Source organism: Elephas maximus, chromosome 24 (assembly GCF_024166365.1).
Source record: "Elephas maximus indicus isolate mEleMax1 chromosome 24, mEleMax1 primary haplotype, whole genome shotgun sequence".
In the NCBI taxonomy this organism is placed as follows: domain Eukaryota; kingdom Metazoa; phylum Chordata; class Mammalia; order Proboscidea; family Elephantidae; genus Elephas; species Elephas maximus.
The window spans coordinates 18,117,486-18,140,868 of record NC_064842.1 but is presented as its reverse complement, the minus strand read 5'-3'; the positions used below and the strand labels follow the sequence as shown (position 1 = coordinate 18,140,868).

At 42.3% G+C, this 23,383-nt stretch overlaps 1 protein-coding gene and 1 pseudogene across 7 annotated transcripts in view; one reads left to right on the top strand and one right to left on the bottom strand.

Moving 5' to 3' along the window:
* The window catches only part of SMYD3 (SET and MYND domain containing 3), a 799,439-nt gene that overhangs the window by 270,427 nt on the left and 505,629 nt on the right, over positions 1 to 23,383 (bottom strand). The window lies entirely within an intron of this gene.
* Positions 8,533 to 9,319, top strand: LOC126066658 (protein lin-28 homolog A-like; annotated as a pseudogene).

Sequence of the window (23,383 nt, the reverse complement as noted above, 5' to 3'; positions counted from 1 at the left end):
GGAATTAGTGAACATCTGACAAACGTGGACTGACAGAAAACACAGACCTCTACCTCCAGAAATGAAACATAAAGTAGGGGTAGCATCAACAAATACCAAACCAAACCCACTGCTATTGAGTCGATTCCAACTCATAGGAACATATAGAACAGAGTAGAGCTGCCCACAGGGCCTCCAAGGCTGTAAACTTTTATGGAAGGAGATTGTCCCATCTTTCTCCTATGTAGTAGCTGGTGGGTTCGAACCACTGACCTTTCGGTTAGCAGCCGAGCACTTTACCACTGCACCACCAGAGCTCCTTCAACAAATACAGCCAAGCCCAGTATTCAAGACAGCAAAACAAATCAAACACTACAGGATGCAGAACGAGGGTTGCTGGCTATCCTATATCTATCTCCATCCAAACTGGGGACACCTCCAGGGACACAGTATACTCAACACCTGCGGGAGGGAGCCAGGGTGGGGAGGAAAGGTTCCAGTTATCCGGATCAGGTTTAAATTTTCTCCAACTCATTCCTGTCTTTGGCAAGATGCCCCTGTGCTTTGTATGAAGGAGTCTGCCCCAGATTCTGAAACTCCGACATGACCTACATTCCAGAAAAGTTCTGATTTATGAATGGGCACTAAGGCGGCATCAGCTGGTGCAGGGCACTGCAGCACCTGGTTCTGGGGGAGGTGCCCACGGGCGTTTTCCACAGAGGGCATTCCAGCCTGCTCTGGCTTGCTGAGGACTTCGGAACTCAGTTCAGGGCACGGGCTCTAATCAATGAAATCACAAACTGGCCCTACACAATGGGACACTTAAAGAATTTATTCAATGGTGCTAAATATGGACAGCCCCCTTTAAATAGAAAAGCAAAAGAAGAGGAGAAGAAAGACTGATTTGTTAAAAGACATCTCAGGGCAACTGAGTCACCTGAGTGTTAATCCAAGGCAATGGGGATGACACTGGAAGATCCCTGGAGAACAGACATCGCTGTGAAATCGGCAGTGCGAGCATCTTTCTTTCGAGTGGGGTTTACTGAGCTTGTACTACCAGCATACTCAGCACTGTGAGACACAGGAGACTTTCTCTCTCCTCAAGGCACTTTGATAGATATTAAAAAAAAAAACTGACAGCTGTGGTTAGAATGTATTTTTACTCCACATGATCTCATTTAATCTCGGCTGTGAGTCAGCCATGTTATTGCTGTTAGGTGCTGTTGAGTTGGTTCCAATTCATAGTGACCCCATATACAACAGAACGAAACACTTCCCGGTACTGCGCCATCCTCACAGTTGTTGCTAAGTTCAAGACCACTGCTGCAGCCACTGTGTCAATCCACCTCATTGAGGGTCTTCCCAAGGTAGGGATTAGTTTCCCTGAGAAAACCAAGACCTGTGCTGGGATAAGGCAAGATGGGGCAGGGGTGGAGGGGCAGGGGAGGCCCTGTGCAGTAAGGGACTTTTTCCAGGTCACTCAGCCAAGCAAATGGTGCAGGAAAAATTTCAAGGCTGCAGCCCACGTTCATGATCCCCAGCCCTTCCCCAGAGCCTCAGTGTCTGCGACAGCACCACGGAAACAAGATGCAACTCGAGCCAGCTGTGAGTACATGAGGACTAGGAGGAAGTCAAAGGTAAGGGGTGAGGGCGGAGGCCTTGCCAGTCAGGGGGAGCTCAGAACTGCTGGGAGGGACCAGCCACTCACTATCGAGTGTATCTTCAAGCCCACAGTACCCTGCAGAGAGAGCAGCTTTCTGTGGCACCCTCTCAGACGAGAGGTCATGTGTAGGTGCTGTCCTGGCAAGACACAGACAAACCAGCTTCCTTCTGATCCCAGCTGAAAAGTCTGACAAATAACACAGTCTGTAGACAAGAAAATCCAAAGCATGGAGTTACTCCAGGGAAACATGGGCCTGGGCCTGGGCCAGGGCTGCCAACACCTGTCAGCAAATGAATTCCAAAATGTACAGTCATGGGTTGGCTCCTTCAGACTCACTCCCTGTGTTTCATCAGAAGAAAAGTGAAGACGAGGAGGTGTATACTTGTTAACAGCCCCCACTGAAGTGACATCCCACCCATCTCTTAATGCCTTTGGAGAGGGCATGGAGGTCACTGGGGGGCAGGAGGTACAATGACACTCCATTTCCTGAGATCCCAGGGCTTTGGGACCTGATAGCTCCTATAGAGACATGATTCTTGTTGAAGAAACAATTCTAAGTCAGTGACCCAACCCAGGACTCGTGTCTAAAATACAGTTTGATGTTTCAATTTTTATCATATATTTGCTTCATTTTATTTAATACCTACATTTCTCTTAAGAGTGTATGTGAAAATGACATATAGTCGGTCCTCTGTACCCATGGGTTCCACATCTGCAGATCCACCAACCATGGCTGGAAACCCGTTGCCAAACCCATTGCTGTTGAGTCAATTCCGACTCAAATAGCAACCCTACAGGACAGAGTAGAGCTGTCCCATAGGATTTCCAAAGAGCAGCTGGTGGATTCGAACTGCCAACTTTTGGTTAATAGCTGAGCTCTTAACCACTGCACCACCAGAGCCCCGAGGTTAAGGATACCAAAAAAAAAAACCAAAACCAAACCCATTGCTATAGAGTCGATTCCGACTCATAGCGACCCTATAGGACAGAGTAGAACTGCCCCCCAGAGTTCCCAAGGAAGGCCTGGTGGGTTTGAACTGCCAACCTTTTGGTTAGCAACCATGGCACTTAACCACTATGCCACCATGGTTTCCAAGGTCAAGGATAGGGATGTATAAAAAATTATAGACTAACTGACGCAAAAGAGACAGACACAAACTAATGAAACTAGCATATTCCTCTTATGTCAGAATCAAACATTCATTGCTGAATAAATTGCAAAAGATGCTACTGATCTTTTAGGCTTACCCAAGCCCCTTTCGGGAAGACAAACAATGAAGTAAGTAGAAAGAGCACAGGACTTGAGGCTACACAATCTGGTTTTAAATCCTGGTTCTATCACTTATTTTATTTATGCATTTAGTAAAATAAACACTTATCATATATGAGCTAGGTACCAGGCAATGTCTGGCTAGTTCACTTAACGTTTTGTTGTTTTCTATCCTAATTCCTCTGTTATAAAATGGGAATAATTATACTTACCTTACAAGGCTGCTGATGAAAGTTAAATGAGATAAGGTGTGACTGTTCTTGACTCCTGGTTGACACTCAATAATAGTTGACTGAATACATTTTCTCTTGCCTAATTCCTCAGAATAGAAAGAAATCCTTGATAATGATCAGACATATAAATCTTGGTGCTTGTTTTTCCAGTGAATGGATTGTGCCTGCCTGCCACGCTATAGACAAATATACATAAACAGCCACCTCACTGCTTCTGCTCCACCCTGTTTCCTAGCCTCAAGCCAGGCAGATGTGACACAGGCAGGACACTGATAAGTGTCAGTGCTTCTCTATTATTCCCAGAAGAGGTGGGAAAAAAAGAGAGGAGAAAGTTAAAAAAAAAAAAAAAAGGAAATAGGATGTAAAAATATATCTTTTCCTTCTCTCCTAAACGGGAATTTCCATCTTCAGTTTCTCTCTGGAATGTCCTATAGCCTCAATCATGCCCCCGAACTGAAGGTAATAGGAAACTTCTCCAGATTTCCTAAAATCCTCTTTGTACCCAACCGCAAGTCAAAACTCCTTCCTGTCTTCCCCATCACTACCACCACCACATACATATTTAAATCATGACCCCTTACTTTGCAACATGGCCAAAACAGTTATTAAGGAGTTTCATTTCTGGAGTATTCATTAATCAAATTAACAGAAAACTCAAACACAAGCCCTACAAAGTCTTACATTGATTATTACTTACTCACTGAGTTCATCTTGTCTAGTAAACCGGAGGATTTCGGAAGGTAGAGAACATGTCTGACATAACATAGTACCAACGAGTATCTGTTAAATATATATCTTGGTTTATGATATACATAGTGTTGGAAAACAAAAAAGATCACAACTCTTTGAAGAAATACTCTACATAGGTCAAATGTCTTGACTGTTTTATTTCATCTGGGTAAGCAAAGAAAAGTCCACCAATAAACAGCCACTACTTCACCATGTATTATGAGATAGGGCCATGGTCCTGCACCTCTGATAGAGGAGGTGAGCAAACGGTACTTCTAAGGTCACCAGAAACAGAGCCATATTTAGGATGATATGGGACCTGTCACAATCATATCTTTCCATCCTATTCACTTTAGCTTTAACCCCACTCTTGCTTCACTGTAATTTGTTAGTGTCAATTAAATGAAATCTTGGGAAGTGTTGCTTCTGACTAGGAGGAAGTTTTATTTCAATAGAAGATAACTTTCACCAAAGAGGAAAATATGCTAGGCAAGTCCAAACATGTCTGCCCACCTACGATTTCATTCCCATAAGAACCACCTTCTCTTCCCAACCCATCTTCAACCTCACAAAGTGTAGATGTCACGAAAGTTTCTCTTTGTTCTAGGCACTATGAGAGAGACAGTGTCTCACTTCATTCTACAAACTAAAGGATAAGAGGAGCTTTAGAGACAGGGTGTTTTTACATTAGCCACTCTAGCCAAATTCTAAGAAATATGCCTGTTCCCCATCACGTGGTCCCTGACTTTGCAAAACTGTGGTTTGAAGATGGAAACAATAATAATTCCATACAGCAATGACTAACACTTTATGGGGATACTGAAAATATTTTAAATATTTTCCATGATCCTTTTTTCAGTTACAAATGATAGTCAAACAGAGGTCATTTCCCTGAATTGCTCATCTTCAGAACTGCAGGTCCTACAATTAGTAACATTCACAGATGGTTTCTGCCTTTGAATGTCAATAATCTCCCTCTTTGGAGCTGAAAGATACTCAGAGTTGGGCACTAAACTGGCTGGAAGGAGACCTGGGATCCTCTGGATCTTTTTTCCTCGCTTTCAAATAAAGGATTTAGACTAGAAGCTCTGGTTTCCTTCCAGCTCTGATTCTAGATGATCTCAAGATGATCACAAATAGTCCATTGTTGTTAAGTGCCTTCGAGTAGGTTCCTGCTCATAGCAACCCTACGTACAACAGAACAAAACACTGCCTAGTCCTGCGCCGTCTTCACAATCATTGCTATGTTTGAGCCCACTGTTGAGGCCACTGTATCAACCCATCTTGTTGAGGGTCTTCCTCTCTTTTGCTCTCTACTTTACCAAGTATGATGTCCTGCTCCAGCGACTGGACCTTCTTGATAACACGTGCAAAATATGTGAGGCAAAGTCTTGCCATTCTTGCTTCTAAGGAGTATTCTGACTGTACTTCTTCCAAGACAGATTTGTTCGTTTTTCTGGCAGTCCATGGTATATTCAATACTCTTCACCAACACCATAATTCAAAGGCATCAATTCTTCTTCAGTCTTCCTTATTCATTCATTGTCCAGCTTTTACATGCACATGGCATGACTGAAAACACCATGGCTTGGGTCAGGTGCATTTTAGTCCTTAAAGTGACATCTTTGCTTAACATTTTAAAGAGGTCTTTTTGGAATGGAATGTATGGCAGCTTTTTTGCAGCAGCAGCAACAGATAAGATCTCCCTCACCGTACACCCCCACATTGGAATCCCTGTTCCCCGTAATGACAGCATTTTTGAGACGTCATCAAAATCACCATAGGGAAGAGCAGTAGGGTGAGCCCACTGAAGGGACCAGGCCAGGTGTGAGGAAAGACTCCAATGTGAAGTGAACGATGAGCACCTCCTTGTAAAATACCCCTCCTCAGCTGGTCTTACTGCATGACTCGTATAGAAACATCTCAGTGTATCACTGCACATCTCTAAGTGTGTTCTACACTAAGCCAAAAAAAAGACAGGTGAAGGGCAGGGGAGAGAAGAGGAAGGCTATAGGTAGCGAGGATTGTTGGGCAGGCCTTAGGAAGAGATAGGCTGAGGCTGGAAGAAGGAGAGGAAAAATGGGAAAGAGGAGAAGAAATACCAAATGGAGATGCAGAGACACACAGAAGAAGCACTGGAACCAGAACCAGAGATGCAAAAAACTGTATTATACAATGGGGATCTAATTCACACTTCATTAGTATCCCAACAGAACACAAAGTTGAGAAATACTGTTTTTATCTACTCACACCCCCGGTGGGGCATCAGGCATATCCATGCTACCACAGTGCCACCTAGTGGGAGTGGTGGGACTTGTCGTGACCTAACCAGAATTGTCTAAAGCAGGTCCCTATTATAAATATTCCTGCTCATAAATACAGACTAAGGAATAGGTACATCTGAAGTTCACAAATTTTTATGTCATACAGATCACTTCCTCTCAGGGCAAGTGAATTTTAACTTTACATTCTACATTCAGAAAGATCCCCTACCCCTTGGTAATCAGCTCAGTTATCAAAGAAATTCTTAATGAAAAATCCAATGCCCTTTAAGAAATGTACCTTTCTAGCAATATGAAACTACCTTTCTTATTTTTCTTTCCTTTTCAGCATCTGTTAAAATTATATAGATATTATGACCCAGGGCATGGGATTCCAGCACTGTTACTAATTTTTCTGTAGCCTCAGGTTATCAGTTTGGGGAGGCAACGTAAGGTGAGGACAAAAACACATGCTTTTGATCAGATCTCAGCTGGAATTCAGAAACCCTGGTGGCGTAGTGGTTAAGAGCTACAGCTGCTAACCAAAGAGTCGGCAGCTCGAATCCACCAGGCGCTCCTTGGAAACTCTATGGGGCAGTTCTGCTCTGTCCTATAGGGTCGCTATGAGTCAGAATCAGCTATGACGGCACTGGGTTTGGTTTTTTGGTTTTCAGCTGGAATTCAGTCACTATCACTTGCTGAGTAACCTGGGGCTTAATAGTTAATTTCTCTGAGCCTGTCTCATCATTCCTATCTGTAAAGTGGAAATGATAACAGTGACTTCATGGGACTGTTGTGAGATTAAATGAAAATAGGCATCACAAATGGCCAGCACGGTGCTGACATGTGGAAGGTACTAAGTATATATACACTTAATTATCCTTTCCTAAAGAGACTCAGCAGAAAAATAAAAATCCTCACTAGCCCAGCTCTCCTAAGTCTCATCTTTGATTTGTTTTATAAAAATGCAAAGATAAGAGATAAGAAAGGCCCTCCAACATTTTGACACCCCCCTCCCACCCCAGTGTTTAGTTGAAAGTCAACCAATTAATGAGCACTAGGGTAAAGATGGAATTATGCCAGCCCTGGTACCTGGGAGAGTTCATAACACACTTGACTTTAATTCATGTGTACTATAATCCTGCGGGTTAAAGGGCCATAAAAGTTGTTCTGGTTTTTCTTATACTTCAAAGGAAGCAATTTAATGGCCATGAATTACAGTCCCCCGATTACATTGTAACTATGAAACACGACTGTTCTGGTATGATCTCCAGCCTGGCTCCTTCACCAAAGCAACTTCAAGGAAAGAATTTAAACAAAATAACCTCTCCAGGCTTTCATCCAGCTTCCTTGTACAGGATACTCTATCCTTGGAAGCTCAAAGAGTACATGTGGACACAAGGGTTACGGAGGGGAGCCTGGAGCGGGGTGGGCTATGGAGCTGAGTTGGGGTGGGGGCAACACATAAAATGAGGAGGAAGCAAAACACGATTCTCTGGGGAGAAACATAGAATAATGGATGTTACCAGAAATAAAAGAACAGGGACTAATAAAAAATTTAAAAGAGAGGAAGGTTACATTAAGAATGTTAATAAAAAGAAAAGTGTTATGAATGTGAGTTTTTGTTATCTTTTTGCCATTTCTTAATAACCCTGACAGGGCAGGCCTAAATGTCCCACTGCCCCAGAGACTCAGGAGATAAGCCATACAGCACATCTCTCTCAAGGCAGGAATGCAAATGCTTAGAGCTGGGAGGCAATCATAAATGGTGGGAAGAACACTACACTTAGAACTGGAAGATTTAATTTCAACTGTGGCTTCTTAACCAACTGGCCGTCTGACCCTGGGCAACTTCCCCGAACAGGGACGTGCTCAACCAAAATGCGGACCGTCACCTAAGTCTAGAAAGGGCTTCTGGGAGGGGAAAGCATGCTGTCCTATCCCCCAAGGAATCACTTTTCATCTTGAACACAAACCTCCCCACAAGGCCAAAGACCAACTCACACCCTTCAAATGCCTTGCCTTCCACAGAATGGGAAGGTCAGTGTGGCCACTGGGGGTTGACAGCAGAGTTCTGCTTAGTCAACCCCTGGGAAAGATGTCATTAAAGTTTGATCATTGTTCAGAGGCAACAGGTTAAGTCAGTGAGTTCTGTTTGCAAGATGTCCTAAGGAAAAAAAAGAAAAGAAGAAAAAGTAAATAAAATTCAGCTATAGCCTTTCCAGTATCATGGATCAACAGACACTTAAATAGGCCACAGGTGCCAGACATCTATCTGTCTCTGATGACAAGACACATGTCTTTCAGCCCATCAAGAACAAACGAAATGGCCTTTCGACTTCCCTGGGGCCAGCAGCTGCCTGACCAGGGCCCGGACCATGGGCTCAGGCTACAAACATGGGCTCTGTGTCCAACCGGCATTTGCAGGTGGCTGCACCAAGAAGGCAGAGGAGGCGGCTGAGGACACTGCCTGGGCAGTAGGGGAAGCTCAGCTGCTGCGCGGTGCCGGCATCTGTTAGTGGCTCAACATGAGCAGGGGGGTTGGGTTCTTGTCCATGACTGCCAGCGCTGGGGTTGCACTCTGCACCCCACGCTCCTCCCGTAGATGTCTTTGTGCCCCAGAGTAAGCTGTACACGGAGGGCTTCCGGAGCCTGAAGGAGGGACAGGCAGTGAAGTCTGCTAAAGGGCCTAGGACGAATCTGTGTCACAGGACCTGGTGAGGTGTTCTGTCTAGGGAGTGAGAGATGGCAGAAGAGGAAAAAGATGCAGAAGCACAGGTGAAATGCAGCCTGGGGCTACGACTGTGGAGGCCTAGACCATCATGCCAAGGAATGCAAGCTGCCACTCCAGTCCAAGAAGTGCCACTTCCACCAGAGCACCAGCCATATGGTAGCCTCACGTCCACTGAAGGCCCGGCAGGCCACCAGCTCACAGGGAAAGTCAGCCTACTCTTGGGAGGAAGATGAGAGCCACGGCCCTGTCCTGCTCCCAGGGGCCCAGAGAGCCAGCCACAGTGGATGGGAGCTATCCTTTTGCTATCAGGAAGTCTCAAGGAGCAGGCATCAATCAGGAGAGTGGAGAACGTGGGACAAGGTGGGTAGGGGGCAGCTGGCACTTCCATGTATCTCAGGCCGGGGTCCACAGCATCACCCCCTCTTCCCACTTGTTGGGGGGAAGGAGTGAAGCAAAGGAACACCAACCACGCTTTGTTCAAATGCAAGCCAGGACTTTCAGGAGAAATTCCCCTAGAGCCTGCCAGCTTTATCTGAGGCTCCACCCCTAGAATCTCTGGCTTTTCAAAGTGGCCTGGATAGGGAAGTTTTCCTTTTAAAGAAGGATATATAATTTCCCATGCCAGAGTACAAAAAGATTAAGCATCAGACTAGTCCGATGGACCCAATCCAAAAGCCACTACATTCTGTGGGAGGGAATCTCTTAGGGGTGGGGCAGAGCTTTTCCATGTCTTGTCTCCTCATAACCCATTCTTGAGACAGGGTGCTGGAACTGCCCCAAGCAATGGGCTGTGATGACTGACACAGAGGTGGCCAGGGAACAGCTGCAGACCTGCTGCTCCGAAGCTCATCCCACCCCATACTGGGCCTAGATGGTTTTATTTATTTGCTCCCTTGGATAACCGCGCCTTGGGTCCCTCTTTCTGCAGAATGCCAACTGCACTAACTATGTGCAAACAATGTATCTTGTACATTTTAACTTTTTTTTCTTAATATAAATATTTTGGTTTTGTGTATTTTAATCTAAGGCCCTCTTTCCTACACTGCGTTCTCAGGTACATGAGCAGTCTCAGGGATAAGCTGGCAACAGCTCCAGGTCTGCACAGCAGGAATGCTTTTTGTTGTTGCCGTATCACCTCAAAAATCAGTTTTGAGTGCACAGTCTATTGAACTACCTCATTTTTTGCCAATTAGAGCTGGCTTTCCTGCCACAGTGTCTTTTGAAACCCCTCCACCTTGAAAATGTGCCATGGGAGACTAGGTTTTCACTGGGCTGCCCCAGGACTTGATCTCCTTCTACTGGAAGACTGGGAATTTGTGTGAACAGGAAAGTGGTGCAGAGAGGTTAGGAAAGGCTAGGCCAGGCGAAAGGCTCAGAGCAGAAGGCAAGGTTAGCTGACAGCTGTCCACTGATGTAACAGAGACTCCTGTACCAAACCTTTGATCCTAGGGCATGGGAATCACCTCACACACCAGATCCAGCCTTCACTGGACTGGGCTAGGACTGCCATGCACAATGCGGTGTGTGTGAAAATCTGAGTTGGAAGCATAGGTTTTAAGAATGATACCTCTATACCCATTCTGTGCTGCCCAGGGATGGATATATGAAGCAAGGACTAAAATCCTTAACCTTTTTTTAAAATTCTGGACTTTCCCTGCTTGGTGTCCAGAGAGATCCATAAGCGAGGGCTTCTTTGGGGTGCCCGGAGCCAGCATCCTGACCTGCTGCCAGTGTCATGGTAGCTAAAGAGAAAAAGGAGTTTTGTTTATGTGTGGGGAGATGACTGCACGTTGTGTCCCCACAACTCTTAAACATTTTGTTCAAAAAATCTGAAGAAGCTAGGAACAGTCCATCCCTTGTTTCCAACCTTCTGAGTCAAGACCAGTCCTTGATGTGATTCATGCCAAAACTAATTAGTATTTGGATGGACCAAAGCTACTTCATCTCCAATGCTAAGGTAGAGGGAAGCATTGGAGGGAGGACTTCTACATAGAAAGTCAGAGTGGGAGACCAAGAAAGGGAAGATGAATGTATTTTGAAGTCACTCAGGAACCTTCACGCAGGTGCAAGAGACTAATAGGAAATGGATAAATGTAACTGCTAGAAACCAAAGTTCTGGGTGAAATCTTGAATTTATGGGGAGGGCAGGAAGGTAGGAAAGTATATACTTGTCTGTTCTTTCCCTGATCCCTTCGCCTCATTCCTGAACTGCAGGAGGCTGAGTCCCACTGGGCTTTGGTGAACTCTCATCACTGGGGTGTTTATTTGATGGTTGATTTTGCTGTACTGGGTACTTTCTTTCCCTTCTATCATTTTGTAACACATGTCGATCCTTTGGCCTTCCCTCTCTTTCCCCTGGGAAAATACAATGAATAAATAAAGACTTATTGGTACTGAAAAAAGAGGACAGGCAATATGGAAGTGAGTTGTCCATAAAGGAGCCCTCTAGCAGACCCACAACTATATTACCTGTACTTAAAATCAGAAAAACAATGAACACATAATGTCAAGAGTGTTGATGACCTGACAAAGAACCAGATAAAGGAATGTAGAACCTCTGGAACATAAAAGCTATTAACATCCTGCAATTCAAGAGCAGAAACAGCCAGAGTTTCAGAAAAAGAGAGAAAAGGGTACTAGATTACACTTTCCTGACCCAGAGAAAAAAATGCAAGGTCTCTCTCTTTCCTCTTCCTTCCTGCTATGACAGTTACCTACTCAGGCTCTGCAGAATGGGGCTTTCCCTGCTGGTCCAGAGACAGAGGCCCAAAGCTGAGGACCCACCCAACCCAGTGCCGTGGACAAAGGTACTAAATTCACCATATTCTAAAGGGACTGTTGGGAAAGCTGCCCATGATCGGGGTCAGACATCCTCCCCAGAGCTTGCTAAGCAGAACCCTTCTATCGGCCTGGGACGGTGGCAGTCTGGAAGAAGTACTGATGACACACCACAAGCTGTGTGGCAATAATGAATTCCCTTCACTTCTCTCAGGCCTCCCTTACTTGTAAAATACAGGAAGAGAGGAACATAGATGTAGTCTGGGGTTTCAAACCCTGAGGGTAATAAGGGACCACAAACTATGTTTACTATCCCCAGTGACCTTAGATAAAAATTGCGCTTACCCACACATGCCCAGAGCCTGTAGCGGGGAAAACATCAAGAACCACTTGCCCACGTGATCTCTAAAGCTTCTTATACATCCTATAGCTCAACATAATCTAAAAATAAAGGTAGGCCTCAGGGAAAGCCATAACCATCTGAGCTGAGGACTGGCTGAACTGGACTTTCTGGGAAGGAGGCTGTCCGCTCACCTCCACCTCCCTCGGACCATTAACATTTTCTGTGCTTGGAAACCGACTGGGATCCTGGAGGAGGGAAAGGCTGTGTGAATGCCACCACGATATTTCAAATTTTGAAAATAGGGGCGGCTCTGGCAACAACAGTGCTTTAGGAGTAGCTGCAGCTCTGAAGTTCCCCTTTGCTTTCTCCAGCAACACCAGGAGGGAGCCTTTAATGAGGAGCTGCAGCACAGGAAACAAAGCAGTAGTGTTTCCACACAAAACAAGGTGCTGGCAATTCTCTAGGTTTCATTTCTTATGAATGCCAAAGTCATTTGTTTTGAAAACAGGAGCCTCTCCTTTGCCCTCAGCAGCCCTGTTAAGAAATTAAACCACAAGATTAATTCTGTTTAGGCCTGCAGTGTTGGGCTAATTTTCCAAGACACCACAGCACCCTCTCCAGGTGAAGCATTCGAGGACAGGGAGTATAGGCTCTGGGCTCAGAGAGGCCTAACTTCGATTACCAGTTAAGCTACTTGCTCCATCTTCTCCCCTTAGGTGAAAAACAAGGAAAACAGGGTTGCTGTGAGATGCCTGGGCCCTACATGGTAAAGTGTGAACCATGTCAAATGATGGCAGAACTAACAACAGGTCTACAGGAGAGTGTAATCTTGGGCCATGATGTGATACCATACTCAGAGTAATTTAAAGCAGCATTCTTCAAGATCCCTCACAACGCTTCTGATTGGAGTAGGTGAGTAGTAAATACTTCATGGATCCTTGTAATGGGGAAATACATACACAAAGTTCAGGTGTCTCATCTAGGTTGTCTCGGTGCAGCAGAGCCTGGAACTAGAAGACAATTAACCTATTCTTAAAAAGTCCTTCCATTTCTGGGAAGATTTCATAATGGTAACTTCAATGCATTCTTATCTAAGCTAGTTTTTTTCATATTTTTGAAGCCATGAAAATATTTATGAATACAAATTTTAGTGGAACTTTGATGCATCTGTAACATAGATATGTGTGTGTGTATGTATATACAAGGTGGTATATATATGTATATGCATGTATACATATACACACTGTCTCATATATACATATGTCTTGTATATATGTATGTATATATACATACATACATATATATGATGAAAGGGTAACTTCATTTACATGAAGGAGTAATAAAGCAGGAAACAATATGCTGACATGTACATGTAATACAATGGAAAGAATTATTAGATTTCAAGTTAAACCGCCTGCTTCCACTACGGAACAAGGCAGAAGTCTTCAGATAAGTCTCAATCTCTCTGAACAGGTCTTAGTATCCTCATTATTTTAAAAAGGAGACATAAAAAATACCTTCAGAATATTGTTGCGACCCCAAAGGGGAAGAGGTAGAACGAAGGGGAAGAAGGCATTAGGAAGTGATGTTGTCTGAAATCACACATATTATAAAGCTTGTTATCATAAAGCTCTCTTGATATTATCCCCAATGAGAGTAAGAGTTTGAAATAATTTTTAAAACCTTAAGAAGTTTCTCTTTTTGGATTTCTGATGGAAACCACAATACAGAATCCCATTTTCTATTAGGGGCAACAATTTGGCTGCAGTAGAAAAACATGGACTTTTCAAAACAGACCTCTGCTCTTGTTTTCTCCTTCTTTTTCACAAGGTCACTACCAGGCCTCACACCAGCAACGACGCTTCTCCATACAGAGAAGGACAGACCTACAATGCCAGCAGGGAAATTACGGTAAGAGTGTGCCTAGCTTTGTCCCTGGACGGAAAGCCTGCTAAAGCATGTAGCCAGATGAGCATAGAGCCAAAACCCAATAATATCAGGAAAAAAGCCTAAGCATAATTTAATAAGCTCTCTCTCTTTTCTTCATTTCCTATTATTCTGATTTGCTTAAAAATGAGAGCTTCCAAGAGAAATTTGAGTGCATTTTTGGCAGGCAGTTAAATGAATTATTTTTGCCTATTCATAGGACGAGTAGTGTGATGGAGAAAATCCAAATTGGAAAAAAAAAAAAAAAAAGGAGATGGGAGAAAGCTAATTTCCCATCTTAAAAATCTTTCCCTATCTTAAAATGTTTCTTGGATTAAAAAGAAAATCTCACCCATACGTAAGGTTCAGAGGTCTAAAATAAATTGTTCCAAAACAACTGTTAGAAGATACCAGACATTAACTACAGTGCATTCTTTATTGATACAAGTTTTGTGCCATCTATGTAAATGTTATGTATTGAGGATCCAAAATATGAGGCTGAAGGGAGCTAAGGCAAAATGGCGTTTCCCCGAGGAAAGCTGTATTATGCTAATACACCTGAGTCTTATAGAAAGCTTTGGAGAATGGCATTCATAGAAAGGACTTCTGACATGTTCCCAGAATTATGAGGCTAGACAAGGACTGGAGAGGTCATCTTGTCACCATTTGTCACCACATGTGACCTGGGAGGGAAAGGGCTAATACTGTATTGCATTTGGACTAGAAATCCGCATTTTAAATAGAGAGATCTAATGTTGAGAGATCTAATGGTATATTAACAAGATAAACTCCAAGTCCATACACAGAATTATAGGTAAAGGAACCTCAGAATCTGATTTTGGGAAAACCAAGGCCCTAAGAGCTTAAGAACTTGTCCAGGGTTGGGAGCCAGCCCTCAAACATCTTCTGTCTCCCAATCCATCTCACCGCTTCTACACTTTCTTTCACTATTCTGCCCGAGCTTTGACTTTCTTGAATTTAAAATGTCAATATCAGCATCATTGGTTGATGTCAATCCTGAATAAGACAATTTAAAGTTTACTAGTAGTAGTTTTGAGTTGGAATCAACTCAAAGGCAACAGGTTTGTTTGTTTGTTTAGTAGTGGTTTACTATGGTCAGCCAAGTGAGCACTACAGGTTTGGCCAATGTACACGGAAAATTTAGAAAAGGAATGTAAGGAAGGGGCGAAATTTAGAAAGCCACCTAGGCCACTGTCTACGCTGTGGGTGGAATTCCTACTTGCCAAGGTCCCAGTACAAGTTCTCTAGAATTTAGAATGCTGAGAAATGGTTTAAAAAACAGCAACGGCTTCAGAGACTGGAACCCAATAAGGTCATTCCTTTATGTTCTCTTCTGACCCAGATGTTTTTCAACACAGAGTTCTTTAACTCTGTTAAAGTCATTGGATTGTGCCATGGTTACTCTTATAGGATTCTCCGGGTGGTGCAAACAATAATGCACTCAGCTGCTAACCAAAAGGTTGGAAGTTCGAGTCCAACCAAAGGCGCCTTGGAAGAAAGGCTTAGCAATCTGTTTCCAAAATATTCTGGAGGTTGGTAACTTACAAGATTCATTGAAACCTGCACGGTCACACATCATCTGTCAGGAGCTCCTCTTCCTGTGTACGCTCTACTAGACAAACTGAACCCCAGTTCTTACTACCCGCAAGAGTTATCCTTTTCTTACTGCAGGAGGACTGAACCCTAGTAACACAGCAACTCATCAGAGGCCCGAATGAATCCAAGCAAGGGCAGCAATAAAAGTAACTGCTCCTGGCTATCACGAACTGCAGGTGAATTGCTTGCTGGATGACAGAGCATGAGTTATTAACACTAGTCCCAAGCATTTCCCTACATTTTCATCAGTCATTAGCAGCTATAAGGGAGAGAAATTTCTCTTTTGTTTTGAAAAAGCACAAAAATGGAGAGCCCTAAACTGCACTGTGTACACCTACATGTTGAAAACCACACACAATGTAAGGTTCTGGATCTGCATTTTATATTTAAATTACTACTTTTTTCTACACTGTGAAAAGCCACATTTGATGACCCATTTCATAACAAATATATGAGATTATAAATAAGGAGTAGGAGTTTCCAGGTGAGGTGAGAAGAGAAAAGCTCACCGATGTTTACTGCTAACATTTGCCCCTGTATTTGTGCAACAGAACTTCCAGCAATTCTCAGGTTTAAACAACAGGTGGCGCTGCCATTTCTACATTTTCCCTGGCAACAACCCTTTGCAGTTTGCAATTTCACCTTCCAGGAGGCATTAGCACTTCTTGTAATCATCTCCATCAATAGCATATACATATGTTCCCATGTCCAAATGCAAACACAAGTAGGGAAACGTCAGAATTTGTGTAAATGCGGCTGTACCCATTGCTACCTTTCCCCATAGCCACACCCCTCCTGACACAGTCATCTACACACAGGCATTATTTTCCTCAAGGAAACATCACAGTAGGGAAAACACAGAACGAAAATAGATTCAGCCACATTTGTTCTGATCTTCAGTTACATACACATGTACTCCCCCCGCCCCCCACCTCCTGTCTCCCTGCACGCCCACAAGAGAACTACTACATCCCAAGGCGCGAGGGCCAATTTCAGGCCAATGACTGAGAAACCTGGGACCTGGCAAGTCTGTCATGGTTTTCAATTCACATCAAGGAATAAACGGTCCACTACTGTCGATTTTTCTTAAGCAGTGTCTTCATTCTTATACACCAAAAGAACATGTTTAATATCTGGAAGGAACCACAAGCTCAGGAATTACATTTTACAAGGAAAGCATAGGAGTCAGGACTGTTTTACAAATGTGCCAAGAAGATAGACTATATTTCATAGGCTTTTTGTGTGTGCTTTAAAAGCAAGACAATTGCTATGTCAAGAATCTCTCATTCAACACTTACAGCTCATTTTTTTATTCACATGCATAATGTTATTATGTACCAGCAGATACTATACAAGATCCAGCCTATAACGTAACAGTTATTGGCTTGATATATTAAATTTATTTAATTTTGAATTTGTGGGGTGTTTTTTTTTTGTTTGTTTGTTTGCTTGTTTTTAAATTAGGGCAGTTTAACAATGGAAGTCTTGACAGTGCAGCAAGGATGAGACCAAACTGACTGATGGGCAAGTCACAGCCTAGAGGGAGGGAGGCAATCTCGCACATTTAGCTGTAGTAATACTCAAAAATACATCTGTGTAAAGTGGACAAGCGAGTGTGAGGGAAATTACACGAAAATCATAGGCTGAACTACGAATAGAAGGTGTGCATTTCTTGTACTGTGCTTGTGTCCCTGTTATACTAACAGATGTCCACATTCTGCTTCCTGAGAACAGAGGGCTAGAAAAATTCCACTCAAGAGGCTTTCAGGTATGTACTTTACAGTAGCTTTTTAATATTATTTCACAAATACAGAAAGACAGAGAGAGAGAGAAGAATACAGGGAAGAAAATCAAAATATATAACCCAGAATTCAAAGGCACTGGAGAAGTGTGGCTTTCAATAGCAATTCCGTCCTTAACAGAAAGTATATGTCCTAAGCAACCAATTGCGGGCTGTAGCCCATGTGATTTCCGAGCAATCAGATAACATTGTGTCTCCACTTTCTGGAGGAAGTGGGGGTTCATGAAACAGCATGAACTCAGAACCAGGGGACATGAGCTTACCACTTACTAGCTGGTTAACCATGGTCACATTATTAACCACTTTGAACCTCAGTTTCCTAATATATTAAATGATGATATAATATATTGTTTATAAAGCTCTTTTGACAAAAAGAGATTGTTTACAGTAGGTGTTTAGTAAATGCTGGTTTCAGGCCTTCTGACTTCAGTAGATAGTGTCTTTTAATTTCTCATTAAAATACCCATGAAGATATATACAGAATCTAGCCAACGTACTATAAACTCAAGAGGAGATCCCATTATCCAAAAATCTGAGGAAAATTCCCTTTAAGTGCAGTACTGGCGGGTGAGTGTTCTACTCTCTAACAACTGGATATTGTTGTTGCTAGCTGCTGTCAAGTCAGCCTATGACTCATGAAGACACCATGAACAATGGAACAAAATGCTGCCTGGTCCTGCTCCATCCCTGTGATCAGTTGCCAATTGAACCTTTGTGACCCATAGGGCTTTCACTGGCTGATTTTTGGAAGTGGATTACCAGGCCTTTCTTCCTAGTTTGTCTTAGTTTGGAAGCTCCGCTGAAAGCTGTTCAGCATCATAGCAAGATGCAAGCCTTCAGTGACAGATGGGTGGGGGCTGTGTATGAGAGGCACTGGCTGGAATCGAACCTCGGTCTCTCACATGAAAGATGAGAATTCTGCCACTGAAGCAATTCACAAAAATTCAACAACTGGATAGTGTTTTGAATCTAAGCTCCAGAAGCCCAAGCATTTAGCTCTCCTGACATGAAGGCAGGCGTCCTCAGTTGGCCACTGCCAGGCTGGTCCTGTCTGTCTACTGGCAAATGCAGGCTAGAAACAGAAGGGCAGGAACATGGGGTCTATAATGGATCAGTGTAGTAAAAGGGAGAAGAAACATCGTGCTAAAGTCACAGAAAAAAGAAGCACACATCTGAAAACGATTCAACACAGGAAACAGAAGAAATCCTTATGTCTTCAGGAAGACGTGAAAAGGCAAAGCCTCTGTGGAAGAGGAACAGGGAGCAGGAGGAGCCAAGGGACAGAGATGAAGGCAGAGTGAGGAAGTCACATGATACTCGCTGAAGAAGAAAAAAAAGGAAGGCAAGGAAACTGAAATTACGTTTTTTGTAGTTGTTAGTTGCTGGGGTCAGCTTCAACTCCTTGCGACATTACGTATAACAGAATATAACGTTGCCTGGCCCTGCGCCATTCTCACAATTGTTGGTTTGTTTGAGCCTATCGTTGTGACTATCCTGTCAATCCATCTCACTGAGGGTTCGTCTTTTTCCCTAACCCTCTACTTTACCAAACGTGATCTCCTTTTCTAGGGATTGGTCTTTCCAAATGACTTGTCAATATACAAAGAAGAAATGACCAGGAAGCAGTTTAGCCAATGTGTGGCCTTTCGGAGCCATCCTGCCTTGAGAGCCTAACTCTAAGAATGGCAGAGAAAAGGGATTTCCCAGTCATTTTTCTATGATATTTTTGTACATAGTTAAGAATCCATTGTATGTACAGTTTACTGATGTGATTTTTCCACTTAACACTATAATGAGTACCTTTCCAAGGGTTTTTGTTTTGTTTTATGTAGAACAGAAATCCAGATATCAGGAATCTGAGCATTTTTAAGGCTTTTGGTACATATTGTAATTTGCTATTCAAAGGGTATCAGAAAGGTATGAGACAATTTGCAATGCCATTATTAATTTTTATTTATCTACCTATTTATTTTTATTTTGAAAGAGTATCAAAGTTAGAGAAAAGCTGCAAGAACAGTACAGATTATTTTTTCTGAACAATTTCAGAGTTCACTGCCAACATGATTCCCATCACCTCCAAACTGAGTATTACCTACACACAGTGACATTTTTTATATAACCACAATAAAAAAGTGAAAATCAGGAAATTAACATTGATATAATACTACCATCTAATCTTTAGGCTCTATTTGAGGTTGGCCAATAACAGGATCCAGTTCAGAATCACAGTTTACATTTCCTTGACTTTCATGACCTTGACACTTTTAAAAATTAGTGGCCAGCTGTTCTGTATAATGTCCCTCAATTTCAGTTTGCTTGATATTCTCTCATGATTAGATTCAGGTTATGTCGCTTTGGCAGGAATATCACAGTAATGATGCTATGTTCTTCTCATTATATCCTGTCAGGTGGACATAATTTCAGTCAGGCTTATTATGTTGCTGTTAACTTTGATCACTTGGTTAAGGCGATATCTGCCAGGTTTCTCCACTATGAAGTTACTTTATAATTAATAAGCATTTGCAAGGAAGTTACTTTGAGACTATGCAAATAGCCCATTCCTTATCAAACTTAGAATTCAAATCAATATGAACTCATGAATACTTATTTTATTCAACAGGTTATAATCCTTTACTACCATTATTATTTTGATGCTCCAGTTGTCCCAGATTTGGCAAGTTGGAGCCCCTTCGAGTGGGCTCTTAAATCCTTTTAATATATCCCCATCATTCTTTGAGCACCTCCTCACTTTATGGAACACGATATTCTAGGCTCACCTTCCACTTCCTCTGTCCCAGCTCTGGAATCCGTCATTTCTCTAAGGAACCTTGATTCCTTTTAAGTGGAGAATAGCATTTAGAAACCAAGATCTTGGGACTAGGTGTGCACTAGGTCTCGCTGCTCCCAGGCCCTCCCAGTGGAAGAGCTAGGAAATATATGTATGCAGACTACACATACACAAAGATTCACAACTACATTTCTACACTTCTCTCTGTATTGAAAACGATGAGTTCACACCAATATCTCCAATGAACAGAGTTTTCTCATTTCCTCCCTTTCCCCACTTGTAACATACTTGTCCCTTCTTTAACAATAAGAAACACATTATCTTTAATATTTTTCCTTATTTGATCAATTCCATTGTTGCATCTCTTCCCTGTACAGATGCCCCTGTCACCTTACTCAGGTTCCAAAGCAATAAGCCACTTGTCTGCTGCCCCCCAGCATAACCACTTGTACTCTATCACTTTCTCTGAGCTCTGACACTTGCCCCTGTCTAAGTCATCTAGTGCTGCCATAGCAGAAATACCACAGGTGGATGGCTTTAACAAAGAGAAGTTTATTTTCTCACAGTAAAGTAGGCTAGAAGTCCAAATTCAGGGCGTCAGCTCCAGGGGAAGGCTCTCTCTCTGTTGGCTCTGGATAAAGGTCTTTCTCATCAATCTTCCCGTGGACTAGGAGCTTCTCTGCGCAGAAGCTCTGGGTCTAAAGGTTCGCTCTGCTCCTGGTGGTGCTTACTTGGTGATATGAGGCCCCCAACTCTCTGCTTGCTTTCCTTTCCTTTTATCTCTTGAGAGATAAAAGGTGGTGCAAGCCACACACCAGGGAAAATCCTTTTACATTGGATATGGAATATGGCCTGAACAAGGGTGTTACATTCCACCCTATCCTCTTTAACCACAGGCAGAGATTATGATTCATAATACATAGGCAAATCACAAAATGGAGCACAACCACACATGGCCTAACTAAGTTGACACATATTTTCTGGAGGACATGATTCAATCCACAACAGCTCCCTCACCAATGTCTCCCCTCCTTCTCCCCTCTGCCCCATACACCTACCTTAATCTGCCCCATCTAATACCTTTTGGGCTGGATTGTAAAGAAATAGTTAAAACCAAGAGGCATTATCAATATTTTATTGATCTTATATTTCTTTGTGAAAATTGGGTTATACGAGCTTTGTCTATTTACCTACACTGATCTTCGTTGATTTCTTACTGATTAGTTTGCACTTTTCGTATGGCAAAGGTATTAATACTTTGGTTTAAGTGTTGCATGTAATTGCTCCATTTCTTCTCTGGTTTTTAATTTTTTAAAGAAAAGTTTTATTTTGTTGATTTAGAAAGCCTGCACCCCTTGCTGCTTTTCTACTCCCTGCTGAGCCCCATTTTTTCCTGAGCCTTTGGCATTTCTTTGCTGTTCTTTACAAGTGGTTCTCAATTTAAGTGATTTTACCCTCAGGTGACATTTGACAAGGTCTGGAGACGTTTTTGATTGTAGTTTCTGTGGGGAAAAGGGGTTGAGGGTTGGTGGTTGCCACTGACATCCAGCAGGTAGAGGCCATGGCTGCTGCTAAACATCTTACCATGCACAGGACCACCCCTACAACAAGGAATTATCCGGCCTCAAATGTCAAAAATGCCAAGATTGTAAAACTCTGTTCCACATGCTGCCAACTGGCTAATAGCTGTTTTTCTTTTTTTTAATTCCTTCCAAAACAAGATATTAGAGAGAAAAGGCTTAAAAAGGAAGTATCTTTAATGTAGGCAAAGGCTTTCCCCGAATCCTAGGTTTGGCTTACAAATCTTGGTCATAGAAACTTCTATATCCCAAAAGCATTGGTTAAAAGAAAACTACCATTGTTATTTCAACAAAGGGCTGTCTGAGCTGAGTTCTCAGCATAAAAACATTCTCCTCCTCCATAAAATGTTGGCTCTGTATTTGTCAGTTTGTCAAGAATTCATATCTAGATTATCCAGGTAGATTTGTACTATCTTAAATGCCAGTGAAAAAGTAAGGCAAGGAGTTACTTAATTTTGCCAAAGCCTATAATGTCAGTATCAAGGACCTTGGTACTCAAAAAGAAAAAAAAAAAAAAAAACAGAAACTACCTACATACATTTTTTTTTTTTTTTTTAAATAAAGAATGGAATTACAAATTAAATCCTTGCCTTCAAGGATTCTGGTCTTTCAAAGAAAATACTTACAAAGCACAATAACATGAGAAAATTTAACAAGATATATCAGAAAGAAAGAGATTTTTAAATATTTTCTCTTCACAAGCAGCATTTATCTTTGTGCTTGTAGAATTGTTACTGGCATGCCCGAAGAGTTTACTATCATCTTTACAAGTATTCAATTCTTAGAGCCAAGCTTTCCTACCCAGTCAGAGCAGCGTCTTCAGGTGTCTTTGTCCTAGTACTCTCTGAACACAATGCTATCCCTACTGACACATTTGACATCTACTTTCTACTACCACTCTACAGGAATATAGTTGAGCGCTGAATCCAGTAAGACTTACCGAGAAGCTAAGAGCCAGACAAAGAATCTATGCTGGTTTCCTTTTCTTCAGCATGATACCTTTTTAAAAAGTACCATGGGTAAGACAGTGTTCTCGGAAACTGATTTTCAGTGTGAAACAGCTAACCTCATGAGGGAGGCTTCTTGTGGTCCTGATTCCCTAATAGCTATGGGAACTTACGCAATGAGGGAACTCTTCTTGGCCTACTTAAGTTTCAAAAGTCTACACATTCTATAAATTTTGTTTCTTTTCCTACAAGCATTAAACTCAGCTTTGCATTAAAAAATTCAACCACTCCAAATGCTCCTGGCTCATTACAAGAAAGGTGTCTATTAAAGTAACAAAATAATAATAACTAAACAATAACAACAATCATAGTAGTAGCTAACATTCATTGAATTGAGGATTTACTATGTGCTAGATAACATTCAAAATGCCTTATATGTATTGACTCACAAAACTAACAATTTTACGTGTATAATCCTATTATAATCAACAAAGTAAATACTATTACAATTATTAGTCTGCGAAACTGAAGCCCAGGAGTTGGATTAATTTTTTCTAGGTCAGAACCAGGATCGAAGACAGAAAGCCTGATTGTAAAAAACCCAGGTCCTAACCACTAGTCTACCTCTCTGATTTCCACCCTCCTCAAAGCTATATGGTTTCTCTTTCAGATTTTCTAAGTTTTATACTAAAAGAAATATTATTAATAAGGAAAAAAAATCTCCAACTTTCACA